This window comes from Lissotriton helveticus, chromosome 5_1 (genome assembly GCF_964261635.1).
Source record: "Lissotriton helveticus chromosome 5_1, aLisHel1.1, whole genome shotgun sequence".
Lineage (NCBI taxonomy): Eukaryota > Metazoa > Chordata > Amphibia > Caudata > Salamandridae > Lissotriton > Lissotriton helveticus.
In genome coordinates, this window is record NC_136065.1 from 1,104,742,109 (window position 1) to 1,104,752,244 (window position 10,136).

The window sequence follows — 10,136 nt, forward strand, 5'->3', positions numbered from 1 at the left end:
CTTAATTTGTGCATCATTATGTCTGTTGTTCTGTAAACTGCTGCATGTGTTGATCATTAGCTATACGAGAGGCTATATGTGTTATTAATTGGTTGCCCAAGTATTTCTATGGCAGATTGAGTTTGTGTGGGGGTGGCTGGAAGGTGTGTGACTCTATGCATAGATGTGTGAGCAGTTTATTCACTAGGTGTATGAGTTCAAGACTGCATGTGGAAACAGCTACATGGGCAGTTGACTGTGTGCATGAGTGTATTGATGAGTGAATGGATATCTCAATGCTACATGTCATAGTAAGTACATATGTTAAACACAGTACATGTGAGAGTTGGCATATATAAATAACTGTGCATGAGAGCCACTGAATGAGTGAGTGGTTGTATCGATCATTGTGAACTTGTATCAGGGATTGTATAAGAGAGTAAATATGTGTTAGTATATGTTTCAATAAGTAAGGTGTGTTTAACTGTATAGTTGAAGAAATGGAGGTGAGATTGTTTCTTTGCATGACTGACTGGGTGTGTGAGTAACTCCATGGATGAGTGGCAGTGTGTGAGTGTCTGTATACACTGAGTGTATCTAAGGTTATATTAGAGTCTGAAGAGGTTTATCGTATTAGCACAAGAATGATGTCAAATGAGATGTCATCAGTGATGTCATCAGTGATGTCATTTGAGATGTCATCAGTGATGTCATCAGTGATGTCACTGACCATGTCATGAATGATGTAATATGTGACATGATCAGCAGTGGATTGCGGGTGCGCGATATATAGTTAGTGCAACTAACTATATATGGAATTTCAATGGTTTTGTGTGAGTAAAATAAGGTTTTTTAAATGCTAATTCCTAACTATATATGGTCTATAACCTATGGTTTTTTCAGTGAATTTTCAAGGTTTTGTAAATGCTAATTCCTAACTATATATGGTCTATAACCTATGGTTTTTTCAGTGAATATATATATATATATATATATATATATATATATATATGTGTGTGTGTGTGTTTGTGTGTATGTGTGTGTGTGTGTGTGTGTGTGACCTTTCTAGTGGTATCATCCAATTTATTACTATTCTAAGTCTGACCTCTGTTGCTTGCATATTTAGTTAAACATTAGCAATTGATGAAATCCTGCCAGTCTTGAAATAGTTTACATTTGAACATGTGGTGCTGACCTAGTAAGAATCAGTTGAAATAGGGGTTCATATAACAGGCTATGTTTGTATTTGGCACTTGATTTGTCCACAGCAAGACCTTACAGCTACTCGGCTATGGAATGAATCTCATGAGAGTAGAATAATCTTGTGTGGTTGACCCCAATATGGGTACAAATATGCACCAACAGTGTAATGAATAAGCCACTAAGCATGTTGGGCACTGGCCATTAGTCACATAAAGTTAATGTAATGTATGCTTGTTTTTTCATGTTTTATGTTATTCTGACCTGGGCGTCCCCGGATATTACGGACTGCCAGAGAATACTTTAATATATGTCCTAACTCATGTTTTTGATATTTGCTAAAATGTGTTTATCCATTTTACTTTGAAGTAGATTGTTTTTCTAAATATGGACAATTGTGAGAAGGAATCCCTCTTATCAACTATATTTCTTACACATAATATTTGGTCTGTTTTATGAAGCCTGTGAAAACTTGATTACTTCTGTTATTAGGTCGAGCGTGAGTCAGCGCGCAAGCACTTCTCTATGAAGAGCTGTGGTAGTTCAGTACGGAGAGAAGCTTCGCCCACTCCTCCATCCTTATTTATCATTGCCTTGTGTGTTTGTCCTTTGTAAATGCTGTCTTCTGATTCATTATGAGGCTGGTTAGCCCCTCCTTAGTACAGCCAAGTCATCATTTGTATCCTCCCATGGCTACTGGACCCTTTACTTTGTTGTTACACGGGACGTGTACTATTTTGTTTATTAAGTTTCTCCATTGCCGGGATCGTCCAAGTGGTGCAGCTCCTCTGGAAGCCCTATGGTGGGCTGTTTCATTTCTGTGCATATCATATTTTTTATCTCTTCCCGGATTTTCCTGCAGGGCTTTTTGCAACTCACAGTGCTTTGTGGTGTAGGCTGTGCATGGGCAAAACCAAAATGCAAAAAGGGGCAGGGGGCTGCTGATGCTGCAGGTTGGTAACCAGGAGACGCTGTGCCATTTTCTTACACTTGATGTGTCACATCTGCTATTGCTCTGCAGGGGCGTCTGAAACTTATCTATGCCTGGAGGGGTGGGCTCTGCTTCGGCTGGAGGGCGCGAAAATGAGGAGTTGGTGGGGGGAGGTAGCAGTGCTGACTTATGTTGAACGGAATGTGAACTGCAACTCTTTTTACGAATATCTGCACTTCGTGTTCCCTCTGCATAAACCCTCTAACGCAGAGCTTTAAGTGGGATGAAAAAACTGGGGGGTCTCTCCAAGGGGCCTGACAAACGTAATTAAGGGCGCAGCTTAAAAACACTTAAGCAAAAAATCTGTGCTTAGCATAGTGTGCCGCCCGACTTGCATTTTGCTGTTTCTGTCATTGCATCCAGATATATAATATGATACAACAAGTACATCATACCTACAACAAGTCAGGACTGTTGGCTTTGTCAATGGTTGTTAGATGCATAACATAAATAAGTAGGGGGGAATGGAGAGCTCTAGCACCATCCCCAGAGCAAGGGGTTTTCAGGACACGATGGAGAACATACAACAGATGAGTCAAGAGTTGAATAGGGAACATAATGATGGTAATGAATTGATCCCGATTTATAACTAGTCTAAACATCCCTTGACAGAGATAGAAACACAAGTTCGACATAAAGGTTTGTCTTTTGTTCCACTCTCTCTGCAAGACCCAGTGAATATCAAAACCGAGGTCCTTCAATTTTTGCGGAAAATCAGATACAAAATATTCTTTGCAGACAACGATGTGGCGAATGAGACAAATACGAGTGGCTTGCGTAATAAATCTACGTTTTGCCCTGATAGCGCATCGATGCCGAATGAGATTCTCCTCTTTGAAGAGCACATTTTGAGAGAAGTGGATGAGTTCAATAAAAAGATAACTTTTTTCAAACCCAACTTTTTACAATTAGAGACGGCAGTGCTTAAAGAGCTTACTAACAACCTCCTTACAGTCATTAAACTGTCTGAGAAGGGGGGAGGGATTGTACTTTGGTACACTAATGATTATGACAATGTGGTATTAAACCAACTGAAAAATCTTGAACATTACCGTCTGATTACTGATAATCCGACTTCGGGCTTAAAAGCCCAAATTTTGAATCTGACCACTAAAGCATTGGAAGAAGGTTTTATTTGCAAAAAAGAGTAGAATATTTAAACATCACAACAACAAAAATTCCCAATATTTATGTATTGCCTAAAATCCATAAAAATACCCAACAACCTCCAGGGCGGCCGATTATTGTGACATGTGGATCCTTGTTAGAACCCCTAGTCAAATATATCAATGTATTTTTAAAGCCGTTCGTACCTTTGACGAAAGTCTATATCAGAGATACAATGGATTTTATTTCTAAGGTTGAAAATTCGATATTTGACAGTGACCAGCAGTTGTTGGTCACTTTCAATATGGCAAGTTTGGACACCAATATACCACAAGAGGAAGCCATATTGGTGTAGGGGACAGTGCTAGATGAGTGACCTAGACCACATGTAGTACCCACTGATTTTTTTTCAGCCCTGGCCAAGATTTGCCTTAAAAACAACTTCTTCGCCTTTACGGATAAGTTGTACAGACAAGTTAAAGTCGTGGCAATGGGGTGTTGCTTTGCCCCCGAGATTGTGAATCTGGTAATGGACGCCTTTGAAAAAAATTACATCTTTCATGATGCTACACCTTTCATAACTAATATTGTCCGATGGATTTGTTCCATCAACGAAATTTTTTTGATATGGTCAGGAACAATGGAGCAACTCCTGTTGCTTCACAATTGGCTAAATACTCGCTCAGTTGACCTCAATTTTTCGATCACTTACAGTAATACCAAAATCAATTTTCTTGATGTGTATGTATGTAACAACCAAGGTTATCCCAGGAATCTGGTTAGAACGTTAAAAAGAGTGTGGTTTACCCCCCGCAAAACTTTATTGACTGCCAAGGAAAAGCAGACATCTGACCGGATAACATGCGTGTTGACATATAATGCAAAAGCGAACAAGATTAAACAGATTATCCTAAGGAATTGGAGGCTTATTCAGCAATTTGACATCCCTAAGCCGTTGTTCGCATTCCGTAAAGGAAAAAACATATGGCAACACTTAGTGAAGGCAGCTCGGGAAACACCTCCTAAGGGCGGTATAAGAAATATGTTGGTTCTCCCACCAGTAGTTGGACACTTTAAATGTAACAGCTGGGGGGGATGCCCACATACGATCAATTCAAAGTGTGTGATGTTGAATAATGTTTTGCGTGTTCAAAACAGTTTTTCGAATTGTAATACAAAACATTTTGTGTATTCCCTTACATGTCCTTGTGATAAGGTTTATATAGGAGAGACAACACAGGCAGTGGAAATGAGGATAATGCAATTTCAATGCAGAATTCGTTGTAACACACAGGGGGCTGCCATGGTTCGGCACTTCAATGAGCATAGTCACAGTGAAAACGACATTAGGAGGTTGGTGCTCCTGGTGGTAAAATCCCAAAATAAGGTGACCTTACAGATGCCCTTAAATAGACTGGAAACTCGGATGATAGAAAAGTACCACACTGCAACGTGTCGTTTGAATGATTATGATGAGATATGGGCACTTATCTGAATTCTTCTTTTTGAGTATGTGATATTCTGAAATTTATATCTGCCTATCTGTATTATATACTGTATATAGATGAGCGATATTGCTTTTTTCCTTCATATTGTTGTATATATTTGTATATATTTGAATGATGAATAATATTCTTTTTTTAGTGTTTGAATATATACACTCATATATTATTTTCCCATAGATTGGAAGTCCATCTCTGTGCTGTCTATTGGATCCATCTTGTTGTCACCATTTACTGAGGTTAATTAGAGAGAACTTTTTAGTTGGTCCTTTTTTGTATTAATGTACCCCCGTATCCTAGGATTGCCCGGATATTTGTGGGAGTAGTGTTATCCGTTTGAATCGTTTGATTTAGTCCTGTATACTCACACATTTTTTCTTATATATATTGCGTTTTTTGGTAACCTATTGTGGTCGTGGTTACTCTGTGTATTAGTTTCCCTTTTATGTTTTTTTGCCGGTTCGAGTAATAGTGGTTATTAGTCTGTTTTTAGTTTTCTTTACTAAAAGCAAGGGCTGATCACTTGGGACGTCCTGTTCCAATCACATGGGATGCTTAGCTTTGTATTTTAATGGCGCCTGTTAGATTTCACGGTGCGCACCTGGAGGGAGCACTGATGGAGATCCTTCCCCGTGTTTTAGTTATGTCCGTATGAAGGTATGTTTAGGAATCCTTCGTTGGTTTAGTGTAGGTTCCGTTTAGTTTGTTTTTAGCACATAGTAATTTTTGTACGCAATGGTTCTACATTAAGCCTGTGATGTTTTGGCAGAATATTCCTGACTACGAGATAGAGGTGTTTGTTGACCTCTCTGGTGGGGCGCCCAGTGAATCAGATTTATTTCCTCATTTAAGGTAAGAGACATGCGCAGATCCTCCTTATTGTATCTAAGTCCCGATCGTTCATGTTTTACATATGGTGGCAACCCGTGTGGTTTCTTTATTTCAGAAATCTTCTTGAGAATTCCGCGGGTGTGAGTTAAATGCACCGTGATCAGTGGGACAGTAGTGAGTTGTTTTCTCTTTTTTTCTCTCTCGCTCACTCACGAGGGGGATAGGAAGGTAGTTAAGTTTGGAGGTGTATCGGTTCTCTCCTTCTGGAGTCTCTGACACTCTCAAAGACACCCCTATGCGTTTGGAGGAATTTTTACCTTGGGGAATACTCTGTCTCTGCCTACGTGAATATGTAGTACATGCCCACCTTTATACACCATTTGTTTAATATTTCTTAGTTCCCTCATTTTTACACTGCACCCTCTTTCAGTTTCTGGTGACTTTCATTTTGGACCACGGTGGCACAGAGATTTTGACAGCTGGAGTAACAACTTTCAAGAAATATTTTATATGGCTCCCATAAATTCTTGTCCATCTTGTATGACTTAAGTTAACCCTGCCGATTTGGCCAACTTAACAATGGGACTTAAATCTCAATCAGTACAACCAACAATAAGCCCTCCCACAGTAAATTCCGAGGGGCGTAAATTGTCCACCTGTCCTGTGCCTCTCGTGGGAAGTGTTGAAGTTATTTCTCCTGAAGTCACTGAAACCGGCCCCTTATTGAAGCCTGTACTTCCCAGCAGCATCATTAGCTGGAACGTGGCAGGCCTGCTCGCCAAAATCAATGACCCGATATGGCTATCATTGACATTAAATAATAGCATCATATGCGTTCAAGAAACTTGGGCTAACAAGGAATTACACATTGCGGGTTATAACACTTTTTTTACTCCAGCTACACCCTGTCAAAGTGGTAGGCATAAGGGGGGCCTGTGTACCTACATTTTAATTACCACTGGACCCTTAAATGTTAAATTCACCACTAATGAATACTATCAAATTTTAATTACATCATGGGGATACCTACAAAATATGGTGCTGGTAAACTTTTATAATAATATTCCTCCCGCACTTATAGAGCGTGCCATCAACAACCTCTTGATGAATCTCATCAAAATCGAGGAGAATCTGACAGGAGACATGGCCCTGCTGTGGGTGGGGGATTTTAACTGCCCCCTATGTCCCCGAGGAATAGCGTGTCTGTGCGGTACGGGAGACGACAACGAAGGGACCCTGAGTCATTTTACCCACACAAAACTAGGGGAGTTATATAATTCTATATTGGCTCAATTCTCTCTGTCTTTTATAAACGAACTTTGCACCCCCACTAAAGCATTTAGACCAACTTTCAATGGGAGAGGATACAATTCGACTATTGATTTTACTCTACTATCAACCCGTTATGTAGGTGTGGTACTAAACTGGGAGATCATTGATACCGCCCTTAGCGATCACTACCCCATTGCTGTAACATTGAAGTCTAGGGATGGTGATTTAAGCGACAAGAGCAACATCATATATAATCCAACGCCAATACTAGCATCGAAAAACGGGTTCTGTATCTAATGGGAAAAGGTGATACCCACAAACTTTTTACAAAAACTTGTTAGGAACGCTAATGAGGAGTTTAAAATTTGCCTTTCAACTGAAGAAAATGCTCATACTATTGTTGTCTCATTTACAAAAATCGGTTCAGGTATAAATGAACTTTTGACTAGAGTACCCCGTAATCCACAAAAAGGGTCTCATGGATGGTTTAACGGGAACTGCACTAAGGCGCTTGCCGCACTGAAAAAAGCTCTGCATTCTTGCCCAAAATCTAGAGAAAATATTCAATCAGCTAGACGTGCCTATCCGAATGCCCTAAAAACTAGGAAAAAGGAGCTAAAAATGCAGGCATGGTCAGCACTGCACATTGCCTCCGAGCTGAAGGATAATACTACCTTCTGGAAGGCAGTCAATGCCCGGTTTCTGCAACCTCATCAGGGTGGCTGTCACATCCTCTATCTTTAACATTGCGGCGGGTGCAGCTTCAAGCTGCACCCGCCGCAAGGTTAAAAATGCATGCATCGCATTTGCATGCACAAAGCGGCAGGCACCGTGCAGTGCCTGCTGCTTTGTGCACGCAAATGCAGGGGGGTACCATAGGTACCCCCCATGTGCACCCCCCCACCCCCCCTTCACCCAGGGGGCCCGCAACGGGCCCCCGAAGTGAAAGTCCGTATGCTTTTCCACGGCGGAAAAGCAGCCGCGAAAAAGCATGTCTTTCACGCCATCCTAATATGGCTGGCGGTGTCTGATAGACACTGCCAGCCATGTTAGAGCTTTTCCAGCACGGTCGGAAGGCGACCGTGGCGGAAAAGCTGCGGACGGAAATCCAGACCCACCAGCCATCCTAATATGGCGGTGGGTCTTTGGAGCCTCCACAGCGGTTTTTCTGCAGCCTCCGGGCCGGCGGTGGCTTCCGCCGGCCCGGAGGATGCGGAAAAACCGCAATCATAATCGGCCCCTTGGTCAGATTGATCACCACATATAACAGTGAATCAGGCGCTCTGAGAAAGATTATTAATAAGCATTGCCACCTGGTAAAGACAGATACAGTTATCGGTAAGGTCATGTCACCATACCCATTAGTGACATCCTGCAAGTCCAAATCCCAGGGGACCAAGTGGCATAGGTTGTATGTTGGAACAACGAGTTCCTCAACAGCAACTACCTTAACAATGTGGTCTCTACAACAACCGTGTTTTAACCACATTTTTTTTTACCACGCATTGCTTTACCACTAATGATTGTGGTAAAGGCATGCATTGTAAACAGCCATCCATGGCTAATCTTATGACCACCCCTCCCTCTTCCCCTGAGCCCTAAATACACCCCCAACCTCTTAAAAAGTACCCCAATCCCCCAACCCCCTAATAACTATCCCATACCACAACCCCCTAAAAACTATCCCAAACGCACATCCCCTAAAAACTACCCCAACCTCCCACATCCCTACAAACTACCCTAAAACCTATCTCAAACCCCCACCCTCTAAAAATTACCCCAACCTCCCACACCCTCTAATACTACCCCAAAACCCCACCCCATAAAATCTAACCCAAACCTTTAATTTCCCCATAAAACTATCCCAAACCCCCACCCCCTAAAAACTAACCCGCCACTCCCTAAAAATGATCACCCATCCCCACCCCTAAAACTACCCCGAACCCCATCCCTAAAAACTAACCTGAATCCCTCCTAGCCCCTAAAAACTAACCCGAACCCGTCCCAAAACTACCCCATAACCCCACCCCCTAAAAATTAACGTGAACGCCTCAAAACTTCCTCAAACCCCACCCCTTAAAAAACCCTTCTCACCCCCTAAAAACTACCCCGTACCTCCCACTCCCTAAAAATGAACCCAAAACCGTTAAAACTACCCCAAATCCTCACCCCTGAAAACTATACCATACCCCTCCCACCCCCTAAAAACTACCCCAAATGACTGACTGACAACTGGAAGTAAGAAACCCAACATTTTTTTTATATTTCTTTTTTTTAATGCCAATTGAATTAGGGGGATTGTTTGGTAAAACAGGCAAGTATGGTGGTTTAGGAGTTAGTGTAGATTAGAAATGTAGGATGTGTGAAATATTATCTAGGCAGTCTGAAGCCACCATCAACGAAAATTGTTGAATTGCACCCAATAGTCTCTCTGACATTTCTTTGGTTCTTTTAGAGATTCATGGGTTCAGAGTACCAGTTAATGATTACACAATTCTCATTTCTTAGAAACTTTTCTCCTTCTTCAAAATTTGCAAGAAATTATAGAAATTACAGAAGTTAGGATGTAGTTTACCTAGAGATTTGTTGAAGGAGTTGTGTCCTCCCTCTATGGCATTATTTATTTTTGTTCCTCCCTCTAAGCAGGTCGAGTAGCACTTCTATGTTCACATGGAAACGTGGTTTCCTCCTGCTGCCTGACCTGCTTAGGTGGACCATCTATGTGTCTTTAAAGTAATTTAGAAGGGGTGCCAATTTGTCTTTGTTTGCAGTAAAGTATTCAGATTCAGTAATAGATGTGTAGTATTCAACTACACTGTCAGGAGGAACAAAACAAAGTGCAGTTAGTTTTTTTTAATTCCAATTGTAGTTTGCTGTCTGATCTATAATCCTCAACTAAGGATGTTTTTTTGAATTTTTTGCCAATATGCCTGTGAAAAGTGAAATCTCTTTGAATTTGGATATCAGTGTACATTTTGATAATAGTGTTAATCATAGGTAATTCAAAGTCAACTTACAATTTTCTAGGACTTTTGGTCATTTTTTAGCTTTTATCACTGACAAACATTCAGTATCTGTTGAGTATTGTTTATCAGGGAGTAAACTGTACACTAAGGTCACTACTGTTTGATTAAAGTAGTCATGAATATTGTATATTTGGGTGAATGGATGGGGTGTGTATTTAAACGTCCCATCCATCACCCAAATATCACTACTCTCCAACCTAACAAGATTATGGGGTGTGCTAAAAATTA